At 35.7% G+C, this 17,571-nt stretch overlaps 1 long non-coding RNA gene across 3 annotated transcripts in view; it reads right to left on the reverse strand.

Annotated features, from left to right (window-relative positions):
• LOC140155281 (uncharacterized) overlaps positions 1–17,571 on the reverse strand; it is a 245,989-nt gene that overhangs the window by 17,060 nt on the left and 211,358 nt on the right. For all 3 annotated transcript variants that reach the window (XR_011859367.1, XR_011859366.1, XR_011859368.1), the window contains one exon: positions 10,433–12,070. This is a non-coding gene — a long non-coding RNA (uncharacterized lncRNA). The remainder of the gene's footprint in view (positions 1–10,432; positions 12,071–17,571) is intronic.

Consider the following 17,571-nt stretch of genomic DNA (forward strand, 5'->3'; position numbering starts at 1 on the left):
TCAGCTGACTTATGCAAACTGTTGCTGATATACATACTAAGCTAGCTGAATATTAAGCATGTTTTCATACTTAAAGGCTTATCACCAAGCCCTAGTATTTCATATTTATAGCAGAAGACAACATTGACCAAACACATTGTAAAATATTATTTCGATCAACAAAATCTGAAATCTATTCTGCAGAAGTAAATACTAAAGAAAAATAAAATATCGGGATAAAAAAAAGGAGCATGTAGGATTCGAACTGGTGCGGTCAACTTTTCCCGTTTAATTGGTACGCGCTCTACCAATTGAGCTATTTAATGTTACTTGATTTGTTTGGGATAATTTAGACCATATCAATGTACGAGTTTTACGGTATGCAGACACAATAAAGATTTTAATACTATGTCTCTATACTGTTTACTCGGCTTGCATACCGTGCATTTTTCTATTTATGTCAAGTTTTGGAATCTAATTTGTGAAGAACAGGTCTGAATACCGTGGTTCTCTATTCAATAAGCCAATTATTATTGCATAAAACAAGTGGATTAGTTTTAAACACTTTTTATTCGTTTATAATGAATCTATAGTACAAAGGTGCACGTAAAATTACAACACCTCAATAGCTCAGTGGATAAGGAGACTGACAGTTAACGGAAGGGCGTGGGTTCAATTCCCCGCATTTTTTTCCATTTTTCCAAGTATAACGCTAACGGTCGACACAATCAGTTTAAAAAGAAATCAATGTAATTTTCTTTCTTTAAATTTTGTCGACCGTGGGGAAGTTAATAAATCAAAATTCCAATTTTATTTTTACAACCCTAAATACATTGCCAACAAATATATTCGGAGTAAACCGATGAAATTATGTCTGTTTGATACGTTTCAGTTGAGTTTTCTATCACGCCGCCACGGACCATACGTACATTGAATAACTTAATATACATTATAAATCGATTACATTTTCAGAGAGGTTCTCGTGTTGCAGCGGTAGAGGCTGTGACTTGTGAACTAAAGGTTATAATGATAGCCATGAGTTCGAATCTTCTGTAGCGCTATCTTTTAATAATATTACTTTTCCTATCCTCTTCTGTACGATATGTTTAAAAGCTTTTTTACCTCAACTTCTTTCTTTCTTTCTTTCTTTCTTTCTTTCTTTCTTTCTTTCTTTCTTTCTTTCTTTCTTTCTTTCTTTCTTTCCATCTTTCTTTCTTTCTTTCTTTCTTTCTTTCTTTCTTTCTTTCTGAGATTTAAAATACCTCAATTGGTAGAGCGCGTACCAATTAAACGGAAAAGTTAACCGAACGGGTTCGAATACTACATGCTACCTTTTTTTTATTTTGATCCCGATATTTTATTTTTCCTTAGTATTTACTTCTACAGAATAAATTTCAGATTTTTGTTGATCGAAATAATATTTTACAATGTGTTTGGTCAATGATGTCTTCTGCTATAATTATGAAATACTAGGGCTTGGTGATAAGCCTTTTGATAAGTATGATAACATGCTTAATATTCAGCTAGCTTAGTATGTATTATCAGCTGACTTCAGATATGCAAACTGTAATAACAACATTTATTTTCATTTTAGACTTTTTTATAGTCTATATTTTCTTCATTTCAGCTTAATTTAGCAGTTGTCATGGTTGTGTGCAAATTCCTATTACTATTAGATACGTTGTAATAAAACATGATTTTAAACATTTGTATATTACTTTTCTCTGAGGGCTTGCAGCAAAATTTTTATTTTATTTTCCTTGGTATGGGTTTGTGGCTAGTAGTCAGGTAATGATGATGATATGATGATGATGACGACGACGACGACGATGATGATGATAATGATGACGATGACGATGATGATGATGATGATGATGATGATGATGATGATGATGATGATGATGGATAATACAACAGATTTCAGATGATTATTAGAGTCGTGATGGTGACGATGATGGCAGTGATGAGGGATTTAATTTTGTATGAAATTCTCACCCCCCCCCTCCCGCACCCACCAGTCAATGTTGTTTTGATACTGAGACAAGAACGGACAATTGGTCTAGTATTGGCTCCAACATTGCTTTGGGGTTGGGGGGGGGGGGTGGGGGTTGCAAGCAATATGAAACATTAATGTTTGCCACTCATGTTACTTGCAATGTTTAAACAAAGAGCACGTTTCTATGGTATCAGTCACAGTATATGTTTTTGCTTAACACGTGTGCTATGACCCAAAAAATACATCATCTCCAAATACACAGTTCAGTGACCTCGAGGCCTCCATTCAACAAGAAAGTTAACCTGTTGTTATAGAAGGACATGCATTTATACCCAATACACTCAGAGGTCAATTTATGAGTGCACAAACATTATAGGGTCAACAAACTGTGTCTTTATAATCCGAACAAAATGTGACATATTTACAGCAAGGGCCCGTGCCAAGGCCAAATCGACTTTTACAATGTTTATTGAAGAGATAAGATATGCATAATCTCAGTTTGCGAGTAGATAAGAGGTCAAATTTTTCCATGTTAAAAATAGAATTACATGCTAGGCATGTTTGTTCCTCTTTTCGTTTGTGTATTAATCATCATCATCATCATCATCATCATCATCATCATCATCATCATCATCATCATCATCATCATCGTCATCATTATCATCTTTGATTTGATTTGATTTGTTCATCATCATCATCATCATCATCATCATCATCATCATCATCATCATCATCATCGTCGTCATCGTCATCATTATCATCATCATCGTCGTCGTCGTCGTCGTCGTCGTCATCATCATATCATCATCACCTGACTACTAGCCACAAACCCATACCAAGGAAAATAAAATATCAATTATGCTGCAAGCCTTCAGAGAAAAGCAATATACAAATGTTTAAAATCATGTTTTATTACAACGTATCTAATAGTAATAGGAATTTGCACACAACCATGACAACTGCTAAATTAAGCTGAAATGAAGAAAATATAGACTATAAAAAGTCTAAAATGAAAATAAATGTTGTTATAGGGTTTTTTTAATAGAAATTTGATTTTTGATATGAACCATGCAGGTGTGTTAAAGGCACTCCTTAACAGTAATTGTAGTATAAATTTATGGGTTTAATATTATGTTTACTATTAAAAGTACTAGTATTAGGCTCTGGCTTATCTTTTGATTTTGATTTTGCACCGTATTTTACAGACTTTGGTGGTATGTTTGGAAACAGGGGATTAATGAGCCAGGCTTTAAAATGTTTAGCATTTATTTCTGTATGGTTATGTCCGACCTCTTTCTTTGTATTAATGAAAGTGTTCTCTGGCCTCTTTCTTTGTAATGAATGTGTTTTTGGCTTGATTAGTAATTCCAATGTTAGTACCCGGGATTAGTACCGGTATATGAAACTATCAGATGTGTTTCCTTTGCAGTAGGAACTTTAATTCTTTCAGTGCCATTATCATGGCAGTTAATATCAAACTCTAACTAGCATTTGTTTACAGGCTCTATGTTTTGTTTAAGTAAATGATTGTTGAGGGATTTTCTTGTCTTCTGATGTTAGGGTTTTTTGTTTTATACTTATATCTTAGAGTATGTATCTTATTTTGTTTGATTAAAAACATCCTGCATTAAGTTTTATATTTGAATCCCAGTTCCTAATTTGTGTGGTTTAAAACATTAACAATTGGTGTTCATGTATTTTACAGGGAAATTAAACATGGTTTAAGATTATGCGCAACACAAAAATAGCTTGCAAATGGAATAGGCCTACATGAATGCGGGACATGAATTCATTTGTTTACCCTACCATTTTTTTTTTTGTTTATGAAGTTGGGGAAAATAGTATAAAAGCCTTTAAAAGTCTAAATTGGAAACTGTAAAAAAAGTGCAGGAACCGTTCATGATACCTCCGAGTCCACTGGGTATTATACTGTGCGTGCGGCAGCACTATTGTGGTGCCACATTACATTTGATGTAGTATATATGTCATGGACTGTAACATTTGAGCTGTTTAAGGGGTCAATTGGTCAGGGTATACAAGTAATATTGTAAATCATTTCTATTGCACAACCTTATGCCCTACAACAAGTTAAAACTGCATTTCCAAAAGGTTTCAGTGTTAGATGAATTGGTCAGTGCATCGTGGTATGATAAATGTTTATAAATGTGTACAGTTAATGGTACCAGTACATTTTATTGTTATCATGGTTATCACCCATTTGCTGTTTTCTGTAATCATGGTGATCTTGAATGAGAAATACTAGCTAGTACTAACAAGGTAAGACTGATCATAGTTTAATTAATTTAATTATATTTAGTGATAGTTACAGGACTATTCATGGGTATTGGAATAATTCTGGTAGACCCTGCGCACAAGTATAACCCTAACCCTAACCCTAAGCAACCCCAATTATAACCCTAACCCTAATCCTCACCGTTTATAAACCTAACCCTAACCCTAATCCTAACCCTAATTTAAATTTAAATTATAAGGGGCTGTCATTTTTTTGGAAGGGGGGTCATGAATATACTGGGGAGTGGGGGTCATAGAATTTTAGACCAATTATAGGGGTTATAATTTTTCAACACCCAAAATAGGGGTATAGAATTATTAAGGGCTGGTGACTCAAACTTTTCGCGCGCTGTGCATGTATTCTTGCACACAATCTTTCATTATATAATGCAAATATTTTGCGCATATAGCGCGCCTTCTTTACACACACAATTAAATTTTAACGCACTCCGCACACTTTCGTTGCTCTAAAGTTTTGATGCGCTCCTCGCCTTTGTTCCGGCAATGAATAATTTGTCTTGAGTCTGTGTAGGTGGAAGTGGGTGGGGGGGGGTCATAAAATTTCCGACCCAAGATAGGGGGGTCTCAAAAAATTGTGCCCGCGATAGGAGGGTCATAAAAAATTTTACTCCGGTCACCGCCCCCCCCCCGACAAAGAAAATGACAACCCCTAACCAAACCCTAACCCTAAAACACAGGGTGCACAGGGTAAACCAGAATTATACCTGGGTAATAATAATAATTCCTATTCATGTTTTAGTCCAAGACACAATGTTTATCATCACCGTTCAACATCTTTATTAACCACTCCCGTTTACTAACTGCTCCTGTTTACTCTACTAGCTCCCGCTAGTTTTGAATAAAATAAACACACTATCTGTGGTCATCTTGTGACTCCCTACATTTTGGTCATCAAAAGCATTATGCCCCCCCCGTATTTTTCTTTCCGAAAATTTATGACCCCCCTGTATATTTGGGATCCTCCTTCCAAAGAAAATGATAGCCCCCTCAGGGGTATTTATGGGGCTCAAACTCAGTGACAACAAACCTCACAACCAGGGAACATTTTGCAGGGTCATGTCAAATCTTAGAATTGCTGCATTTTCTGGCAATATGTAGGGGATACGGAGCTCAAACTCAGTGACAATAAACTTGATGAGAAGAGTAACATTTTGGTATATTTTGCATGGATCAGGTCAAAGGTCAGCTGGGGTCAAATCTTCGAATTTCAATATCTGGACATCTGTAATGCTGGTTTCATACTTTCCTGCCGCTTGCCGCTTTGAAGATGAGTTTACTTCACTGCGCAATCTCACTAAAAACGCTAGCGGTGACCAGCGGCAAGCCGATATATCGATCACTCCACCGCTTTGCCGCGGCGGCAGCACCGCTGGGAGTTGAATTCAAGTCAACTCGGAGCGGTGCCGCTCTGACGTATGAGAACAAAATACGATTTTGAAGCGGTGCTGAACGGCAAGAGTAGCTTTCAGAGTCATGCCGCTGCCGCTTAGCGGTGTGCCGCTCCGCTTGCAGAAAAGTACAAGCGGCATGATGAAGCGTCATGCCGCTCAGCGGCAAGCGGCAGAAAGTATGAAACCAGCTTAAGGGTACGGGGCTCAATCTCGGCGACAACCTCATGACCAGGGGAACATGTTGGAACATTTTGCAGGGGGCAGGTCAAAGGTCAGCTGGGGTCAAATCTTCGAAGTTCAATATCTGGACATCTGTAAGGGGTACGGGGCTCAATCTCGGTGACAACCTCATGACCTGGGGAACATATTGGAACATTTTGCACGGGTCAGCTCAAAAGACATCATTCTGGGGCCAAATCTTAGAATTGCGTTATCTGGACATCTGTAAGAGGTACAGGGCTCATACTCGGTGACAACTCATGACCAGGGGTGAATTATGGAACATCTTGCAGGGGTCTGGTCAAAGGTCATCTGGGTCAAATCTTAGAATTGCATTTTCTGGACATCTGTGAGGAGTACAGGACTCAAAACTCGGTGACAACAAACCTCATGACAGGGGAACATTTTTGGAACATTTTGAAGGGGTTAGATACCTCCACAACACCAACATGCCCCAGCTAGGTTTGTGGTCTATGACCACCATTTGCCTCTAGTCCCCTTTACAATGACACCATTTCTGAAACAATCACCTTTTTCACGGTTGAGTACACGTCTTATGGAAGTGGCATCTCAAACAGAGTGTGCCAAATTGACCATTATTCTGTGCAGTAAGTTGCAATCCCATATCTTCACAACCTGGGACCTAACGCAATCCGCCAAGATGACAACGCTCGCTCCCACAGAGCCAGGGTAGCCAACAATTACGTACAGAATATAGGAGTAGAGAGCATGGAAAGGCCTGCCATCAGCCCGGACCCAAATCCGATTGAGCACCTGTGGGACCAGCTTGGTCGCGATGTGCGTGCCAGAGTAGCTATTGCAACCACATTGAATGACCTGCGACGAAATCCCATAGCAACGTGTGACCAGGCTGGTGAGTAGCGTGAGGAGGAGCTGCCTGGCTGTTGTGGCTGCGTATGGTTTTTCCACCCGCTATTGAGGTTTGTGGTGTCATTGTAAAGGGGTATAAAGTAGCTATATATTGATATGCAACACCATATGAACATGTCACAAATAATCTGAGATATAGATGCTTGAAAAAAGTTTCCAAAATTTTGCTGAGGAGTTTAGTTCAAGCCATGCGTACAAAGACTTTATATGAATTCAATAAACATGTAGGTTTTTGCAATTTGCAATACTACTACCATGATGATGATAAACTGGAATAATTATTTGAATTGTAAAAATCAATCGTTAAATGACGTATGCCATTGAATAAAATCGTCATCTAAAGAGGATGATATTAAGATACATAACTCATTCGTCGCGTTACTGTCAATACACGTCACAGACTAGTGAGATGTTATTTGCATTATTAAATAATAACCAATTTCCTAGTAAACAACGAAATTGAAAAGGTCCAATACATTGATTTTTGGTCATCAGGTATGCTTTAGAGAAAATCGACCATTTCATTTTTAATTGGCTGATAGGGCTGTTCAAAGAATGCATTCTATACGAAATAGGTGTTATACTTGATTAACTCGAAGTATCAAAATATGAAAAGGACAGATTAAGTGAGACAATGCTGTTCGACAAACAAAGCCTAAATATCACGCATACTTCAACAAAGACTTTATTCTCCATGTGCATTTTAATTTCAAAATTTGTTTTGCCAAAGTGTTACTAAGCACATTTATTTATTTATTAGATCTTATTTTGCCTGGGGAAACCCAATCAGTGTGAACACTGTTTTTCATGGGTGCCCAGGGGTCAAACAAAATACATCAAAATGGTTAACAATTTACAAGAATAAATATTATATATTAAAATACATTCAAAATTACAAACTCTGGAACTAAAAGACACTTACATACAGATAGCAAATATATATTAAAAATATAAAAATAGCATTAAGATACAATTCTTTTAAAAGTTCCAAGCTTGGCTGGAAGTGGTGCTTTAGCAACAGTTGGAAGGTTGTTGAATGCTAAAGCCCCCCTATAACTAAATTTTCTACTGTCCGATGTGTTGCGACAGAGAGATAGGACCAAATTTCCCTGAGAACCAGCTCTTGTCCTGTAGCTATGAATGTCAGAAACAGTATTAAAAATATTGCACAGATTTGTGGGTAGACTGCCAGTAAGACTTTTGTAAACCATAATATTAGGTATATCACCTCAAAAATAAGGGCAGCAGAAACACGTTATTTAATGTTTCTACATGAATGAACTTTATCAAAGCATCAAAAATCAAAAAACCGAATTGAAATCGGTCAATGCATTGTGATGTAGTGTCAATTTTAAGATGCTCATAAATGGAATGCAAATCTGCCACAAAATGCTATAATGTCAAAATTGGCACATTTCGAGATTTTGAAGGTTTATTTAGACATTTGCTTGAAAAAGCAGCGTTAATTTAAGTATCACAGGTTGAATGCCTACCTTTTCTGACTTCGTCAAAGAAAACAAAATTAAAAAATCTATCATTGAATAATTATAATAAATTAACCAAATATACTATTTTAGCAATTGCGGCCAATCTGCAGACAAATTAAAGTTGAAAAATGACTAAGTTCAGCTAATTAATATGCAAAATTGATGCCAATAGAAAACCGTACATGATATCAGGGTGCGGTTTTTTTAACAAACATATGTATACAAAGTTCTTTCAATTGATAACAAAAAATACACAAAAAGTAATCAATTATGCAAATTAGCTTATTACAGCTAATTATGTATTAATGATATTATTATGTAAATTAGGCATGAGTAATTTTAGTTTTTTTTTTTAATATTTAATGAAAGTCTTTCCATTCATCATAAATTTGTCAAGTATGAACGTGTCATGATGTTGAGTAAAGAATCTGCAGTTAATTACTTTAATATAATACAAAAAATACAGACTTTGACATTTTGACGTTGTCTGGAATAGAATTTTCATTTTTTCTGTAAATATGGTATGTGTCACCATTGCTCAAAGCCAAATCCGAAAAGTAAAAATAAAAATTCATTTGCAATGAGACTTTAAATTAACATTTTGTTATCTGGATTAACATAGGAAGACAAACGGTAAAAGGAACAGCCTCTGTCCTATACCGCGTATACAAAAATGGTGTGGCCTTGGACACACACAATGGCTTAGAGCTATTGTGGTTTGGAATATTACTCCCTTTAAACTCACTTAAAAAATGTTTTGTTTCAAATCGTTTTCCTCAAGTGTGCCATTCGTTGTCGACGGAAATAATTTACATGCTTAGAAAGATTAGTATTTCAGCTAAATGGTGGTAGGTCTTGATTTTTCAAAAAGCCTATATTTATTGATTTATGATGCATCTTCAACAATCCATAAAAACAGGTGGTAGCTCTTAAACGAAGCAATATTTATTTTTTTTAAAACCGATGGTAGTCACAGAAAGGTTTCACACACCATATATCAAAATTCAAACAATTGTGATAAATAGCACATATGAGGAAATTAATTTTTCGACATGGATGTTTGCCAAAATTGAACAACTTTCATGCGCGCGCTTTTCAATTTACTGTTATGCTTGCATGCATGCACAGTGTGGCAGAAGTATTGTGCAGCCACTGTGACATGCCTAATAATATTAAGGTGTTTCAAACGACGATCACAAAGTTTTTCCCAGCTCAGTCTTCCTAATAAGACATCAGTTGGAAAACGACGTGGAAGACCGAGAATAACTTTACCAGCAGTATTTTGAAGTACTTTCAATTTAGACAAAAGAGTATTGTTGGCATTACCCCATACTACATCGCAATAATCAAAGTGTGGAATAATTAAAGATTTGTACAACATGACAAGAGTTTTTGTTGGCAATACATTACGTACCCTTCTTATATAAGACCAATATGCTTGTTGACTTTTAAGACCACTTTGTCAATATTTATACACATACCAAAAAGCAATCCCTTGATGAATGACCATCATTACAAAACGGTTAACGGTTGATCGTATGCCAAATTTAGGATATGCATTCGAAGCAGAATTTATATCTGCGCATTATGACACCTAATTTATTGCAATGATTAATAAGGTAGTGTGTTGGCACGAAGAGTGATCTTCAGGTTGTCCTTGAAAGAACTGGATCGTCGGAAACTTTTTTGGTATATATTTTTTTACGCATAATCCAAACATTTTTGAATTTTTGAATTTTGACATTTGCCTGCTCTATTTTGAAATAAAAGATTTTTATGAAACTTCCGTACTACCACATTTTTAATCCGTTCCACAGAGTCAAATATCTATCAATGACAACAGACACCTCATGCGCTGATGATGCGCCCCCGAATACAGATCATCGATTGATCCGTTGAAAGGTTTGAATATGAATGAGTTTCGTAAAATTCTTATGTTTCAAGAACGGTGCAGTCAATTGTAAAAATTCAAAAAGTATGCGATAGCTGATTTATTCCTTAACCACACCAGTTATTTAGTTATGTTTAGTTGTGGCGTTAAAATACCCAGATAATTAATTTTCCGACGATATTTTACGAAACTCATTCATATTCAAATCTTTCAACGGATCAATCGATTATCTGTATTCTTTTTAGAGACATCCTGTATTACATACCTGCTTTAAGACACGTAGAAGAATCCTTAGAATTTCCGACAAGTGCAAAGTCTTCAGACCTATCCGCGGTTGGATTGACATCATTACTACTTTTTCCACTACCTGGGCCATCATTCAACGGTACTGACGATAATTTCATGTCCGATTTTGAAGGTTCAATATCTGATGATTCTGATTGTGACGAACCACCATAATAATTATCATCGTCTCCAACATCCCCACTATCTTGCCCACCATCAATGTAACTAGGAAAACGATGAGTCGTAAGATGAAGGAACGGAAGCTCTATATACATTATCATCTTCACAACAGTTAGATGCACTATTTGCGTAATTAGACAGAGTCCCGTCACAATTCATTTTATGAAGGGTAAATCCAGCAGGATAAGCATATGATATTTCTAAAGCAGCACCATACACAAGTATTAAAAATTTTGATTCTGGCAGAGTACTTGATATTGTAAAGGAAGAAAGGAGGGACTAACAAGTGTCTGTCTTGTGCAAATTTTCTCATCCGGTTGCCTCGGCTTCCGGGAATTAGTTCGCCGTTAAGCTTAAGTAACGAGAAGTCTTTACATAATGCTGTTACTGAAACGTAGCTTCTAAAAGATTGCATACCGACAAGCTGTACACCGGTAAATGTAATATTTTTCGTCAGGTACGTTTCCCAAGGCGGTATTACCAGCATTAATGCATCGCCATCACCATCATTTCTTGGCTTATTACCTTCTCTATATGCCTGGCTTTTCGCATATTGTACCACCATTACGGGTTTTAAACTGGTGATCAGTACAGATTTTTTAATTCGCATTCAAAGAAATCTCCCGGTTTCATTAACAACGGTATTTGTAAATTTGGGCTATCGATAGTCGTTAAAGGACAACTTGCGATGACACGGAAGTAGTAACCTGACCTTCGACCTGGTACAGGTGGTATCGTGAACGTTGTTCCCCACGTGTTGACAGGAGCCAAATGGGTAATCATGTGGTCTTTTGTCTGCATATCTTTAGGAATTATAGATCCAGAAACTCCCGATATAACTGAAATCGGCTTTCTTGACTGAACGTGAGTACCGGTGAGATCTTCTTGACTCTTTATCAAAAAACTGTCTCTTTTGTTCAGTACTTTTTCTATCCTTCCTCCAGGAAGGTAAACTTTTCCCCTGTATGATATAGTAGCTCTAAATTCAATTATCACCTCTGTATCATCTTCCAAAGCAGTCACAGCAAATTGTGACCATTCATCATAAGCTGGATCATATGATGCTACAAAATAATCCATACCTAAGACACTTGTTGGCAATACAAGAAATCCACCAGCCGACTCGCCACTATACATCAAACCATACACAGATATTTCATTATCTGCGGTGATGACAATTGTATTATTATGTAAATTATCTGTCATTGGTTCTGCGTCAGAGGGCAAGTTTATTTTGCGAGTTTCTCCCCTTTCTAACAATGAAGTAATACGATGAGACAGAGAAGGTACCTCCACAACGACAGTTGTCCATTCAGAATTCTGATTGGTTAAGTACACACAAAGTTTCACGTGTTCCCTGTAAAGTCTCAGAAATGAGAAAACAAATTCTTGTCCCTTTGTCGTCCGAGGCCTGTTCCTTCCGATGTTGGATCTACTACTGCAAAAAATAAAGAAAATAAAAAGGGTGAAATTCAGCAATCGATGCCAAGACTAATAAGTCCTAATATTTCACCAGGTTCGCCGTCGCAAATAATAAAGGAGACAATAAAGGAGGCAAGCGAAAAAAGTGATCCCGCCCGGGAATCGAACCCAAATATTATTTACGACGGCGAACCTGGTGAAAAACTATGTTTATTTATATAATTCCCGTCGATCATGCCACTGTTTTTCCACATTAAAATCCGTCTATTATTTACAGATTTCGTCGGAATTTACTTTTTTTTAAAGTATATTGAATCACAAACGTTTTCTGATTTACGAACAACTAAGGTTATTTGCGCATTCGTTGTTTCTTTGTTTTTGTTTTTAATTATAGGAATATTTTTGGTATCAAGGCATGCATGATTGATGTACACATATAATTGTGATTTTGTTAATTATGAACTGCCCGCTTTCAAGATGTTACTTCTCTTCAATTAATCACTTTCAACATGTTTGAATGACCACATGCAGCGTTGTAGTGTTTAGATCGATGATTGATGATTATTCCATTCTTCATTAGTTTGTATCTACGCAATCTTTTGTGATTGTATGTAACTGAGATTGTGAGATTTTCAGTTTGCATAGATATTGAGTTATTGCATTCCAAGAAAGGGCGTTGATACCTTTTGTGATAAACACACATGCCATTTAATAGCTGTAGAAGCTGACCATAAATGAGATGAAATGCACTGAAATGTTTGTCTTCTACGAAAGGGCGTAGTTGCCTTTTATGATAAATTCACATTCCATTGAAAAGCTGACCATAAATGAAATGAATGCAATAACAATTTCGTAGTCTTCTAAGAAAGGGCGTAGTTACATATTGTTATAAGCACATAAATCATTTAAAAGATGGCCATAAATGGAAATGAAATCCACTGAAAATGTTTTTGTCTTCTACGAAATGGTGTAGTTACCTTTTGTGAAACACACAAACCTGACCTTATGAAATGAAATGGAATGCACTGAAATTGTTTATGGCATGTCCCTGGATCTGGAAAACACGCACCACTACCAAGTTTGTTTGTTACACCACTCAAATGTAATTCTCTATTATTATTATTATTATTATTATTATTATTATTATTATTATTATTATTATTATTATTATCATTATTATTATTATTACCTGTTCTGTCACATGACGAGAGAACCCAGATCAGTAACCCAATCACCATCAGTTTGAAAAAGACACAGAATCGTCGTGTCGAAAGCTCACGTAAGTGAACAATTTTAGTTGTGTGTATCGGTTTAAACTCTACCATATTATTATTATTATTATTATTGTCGTTGTTGTTGTCGTTGTTGTTGTTGTTGTTGTTGTTGTTGTTGTTGTTGTTGTTGTTGTTGTTGTTGTTGTTGTTGTTGTTGTTGTTGTTGTTGTTGTTGTTGTTGTTGTTGTTGTTGTTGTTGTTGTTGTTGTTGTTGTTGTTGTTATTATTATTATTATTATTATTATTATTATTATTATTATTATTATTATTATTATTATGCATATGACGATGAAGTTTGATATACATTAAGGTCTGTTGTTCTATTGCGGATTCGGACCCAGCTGTCTTGTATTTTTAATTAATGTAACAAATGAAAGCGTTCAAATGAACATTATATGCATTTATTTCAGAGGATTCACACATCTCATTTTTAACCCCGGCATATTGTATTGGTATTTCCTACTTAGAACAATTAAGTGATAAGTGATTTTGAAATGAACGCCCCGAGCAACAAACACATCATTGGGACTCGAAGAACGTGGGATGCATTCCCACCAACTATCTACTCCCTGAATAAATCATGCGCTAGTAGGTAATTGTAAAGAAGTTCTCTATTTTAACCATGTGAGAACTACCTGCCGATTGGCCAAAAAGAAGTTTTCATTATCAATTGGACCAATCAGCAATATTGTTCAATTAATTTCACCACGCAAAAAAAAATTGGGGTGAATTATTCTGATTGGTGAATTAAGTGATGATATAATGTAATTGACCAATCAGAGGCAATGTTAGATCGGCAGGTAGTGCTCAGGGGGTTAAATAATCGTATTATGTTCGGTCAGATTAAGTATTCATTGAATCTTTGGAACATACTTGCAATCAAGATTTTATCTTTAAAATTCATATACAAATGCATTATATTTCTGTGTGCTATTATATTTCTGGTATGTCAAGTCAGGAATATAAAAGATATATTTCTTAATTAATGACGAAGCGTGTTTTCGTTCTTTCAATTTTCATAATTGAACATACAGGTTTCAAACTTACAGCAATGATCTGTAAGAGTCCAAATATATATTAGGAGTTATATCACATTAAAATTTATCAAGAGAACAAAATGCGTTTATTTCTTCATTGTAACCTAAAAATCTAAACAAACCGTGGGCATGATAATGCATATTTCCTGCTCGAAAGAGACACGAGAGTGAGGCACATGTAACCACTTTACGTAATTCGAAAGGTATCGTATTTCAGGTAGTGTGAGAGACACAAGATTGAAGTTAAGTAATTAGACAGACTTGGTAACACCTTAATACGCTGCCAACTAGAAGCATTTATTTCAGAGAATGGAAAATAAAAGGAATTGCTAGAGTTTTAAACTGATGAAATACTCTTGAAAATAACAGTAATAACACATTGTATGCTGTACATATTGACTTTGTTGAATGTTGAGCAGGAATAGCTTTCACATGAAATTGCTTTTCAAAATCCTTTAATTTCAGACAAAAGTGATGTTCTATAATTTCTATATCTAAATCAAACATCATACACAATGGCGTAAGAAGAATTTCAACCGGGGGAGGGAGCAGGGAAGAGAAAAGCGGGTTAAAATCCGAACCTTCTCCACAAACATATGTACGATACTACATACTGTACTATATTGGTTAATTTGGGGCATCATGTGGAAGTAAGGTCTTCCCTACGCTGTCAACTGATATGCCTAACTTTCAGCTAACTTAGGTTATTTGGTCAAGACAAATATTAATCTTGGTCTATGTTATCCCAGTTTCTACCTACATTATCCTGAATTGTTCTCTAAACATCTTTTAGCTGTATGCTCCTTTTATTTCGTTCGACACATTAATGTGTGAGCAATTTTAACAACTATGTGCATGAAGACACTACGGTAGAAATTGGCCTTTTCTTTTATGAGAGTTTCACTATTTGCATGACATGATGTGAACAATAAAATTAATAAAGACGTGTGCATAGTGCATCTTTACATTATTATATATCATTTAAAGAAACAAAAATGTCCGCAACTCCCCCTACAAAAAAAGTAGCGCCAAAGGAAAATTCTTTCATTTTTAGAGTGTTTTGAAAAATAAAATCGTGTATTCCAAGAGTGTCTTCACCTCCTTCATACACGGTTTGTATACAGCATCCCAAATTTTGCAATACAACGGTAGCTATTAAATTTCTTATAAGTAATGGCTGTCTCATTCCATTTCTTTGTTAAGTAATGTCTGTTTCAAGAACCACTGTTTAAGCGAATTTGCTGTAGGATTTTAATGTACGTGTGAAATTCTAGCCGGCTTCTATGATTTTTAACCTTTTTAACGGCACTTGAGATCGGTGCAGACGTCTTTTGCACGGTGCTCAATGTTCCTACGATCATGGGTATGGTTCACATGATCTGACTTGAAGATCATTCTGTATAATATACGTCTCTGCTTTACTTACAACTAATCCATGGCTACTTCTGAGCAAAGCATTATACATATTGCATTGCTTTAATATGTCAGTAATATCTAAGCTAATATTTGTCGATTACAAATTGAAGGATGCTATCATATCATATTCTAGGAAGAATATTTACTTACGAAAGTGGAAACACAGAAAATTTGCAGTGTGAGACAAACCAACAACATGGAAATTTCTATATAAACCACTCACCAATGGGTTCGTGTTCAAAAATATTCAGAAACTAATTTGCACTGACGCCGTTTCTTCAGGACTCGAGCTCTTAGCTGTGCAATTCAGCATGACTGTGTTCCATTAGGGGTATTGCTTTTACTTAGATTTAGGGTCGGACGGGTCACTCGCTTTGTCACGATTTTTATCCATCAAGTGAACATTTGAAACTGGTCAACAACACTCACGTAGATCTGTTCATTCAAGATTGTGGTAGGAAATGTTATGCACTGATAACTAGATTAATTAGAGTAAAATGAGCGTTTTGTCGCTAAAATCAGCTTGGGAATACAGTCAAAAGAAGTGTTGCAATTATGTGTATGTGTTACACGAACCTATTGGCGAGTCTTGTTGGTTTGTAATGCAATGAGAAATTTACATTTTACCCTCTTTCGTAAGTAAATGTTCTTTTAAAAGATATTAACTTAGAGGACATGGCGGAGACATTAACTTAACATAACAGAACACCAAAGAAAGATTTGGTATCTTTTTCAACAAAATCATCTGATATGGTAAGTATAAACGATAGACAAGTCAGGGCGTTAATATTATTCAAAAGGAAAAAGAATTACCACGTATAGATATTTAATTCCATAAACCTTTAATTGAACTTGTTTAAATATTTGACTTAAGTTGACCTAGATATTACTTTAACATCAGACATGTTAAAGCAATGTAACATGTATAATACTTTCGCTCAGAAGAAGCCATGGATACGTTGTAAGTAAAGCAGAGACGTATATTATAAGGAATGATCTGCAAGTCAGATCATGTGAACCATATCCATGATCGTAGGAACATTGAGCACCGTGCAAAAGACGTCTGCACCGATTTCAAGTGCCGTTAAAAAGGTTAAAAATCATAAAAGCCGGCTAGAATTTCACACATGGATTTTCATATTAAAATCCTTCTAAAAATTCATTCAAGCAGTGGTTTTTGAAACAGACATTACTTAACAAAACAGTTACCGTTGCAAAATCTGTAATGCTGCAGCTAATTGTTATTCATTTTAATTTGGGTAAACCACGACCAATGTGTGCTGATCTTGTAATAAGATACGGGCAGTTTCACAACGTTTGAAAGAATTGATTTATAATTCATCCCATTCGGAATGTATTTTCTTCCAGCATTGGATATAATACAATGCATTTAATACCATTCCTCTTGTCTGTCAGCTTTACTTGTTCTAATAGTTGAGTTGAGGTCATGCTCCCTAACACGCCTTGAAATAACCAACCAACATTCACATTGTGTTTTTGACCAGATTTAATATAGTTTTGAGTTTGACTTTTCCAGAAGTGTCTAGCGTAATAAGTTTTTGCTGGGACTATCCGCCCTGATCGAAGTAATCCCTGTGTGCTACGTCTCTCTTGTTCTCCAATGCAACCATTAACGGCACAGGACGGCAGTAGAGATAGCCGTATCTTCTACAATTTCATGGTTATACAATATACACCTGTCTCATGAACTCGTATTAATATCAATCTGATTTTGCAGCAATAGATGGCATAATGTGAAACCATTGCTAAACATGAAAAGACTTGGTGTT

The sequence above is a fragment of the Amphiura filiformis genome, chromosome 6 (assembly GCF_039555335.1).
Source record: "Amphiura filiformis chromosome 6, Afil_fr2py, whole genome shotgun sequence".
NCBI classification, from domain to species: Eukaryota; Metazoa; Echinodermata; class Ophiuroidea; order Amphilepidida; family Amphiuridae; genus Amphiura; species Amphiura filiformis.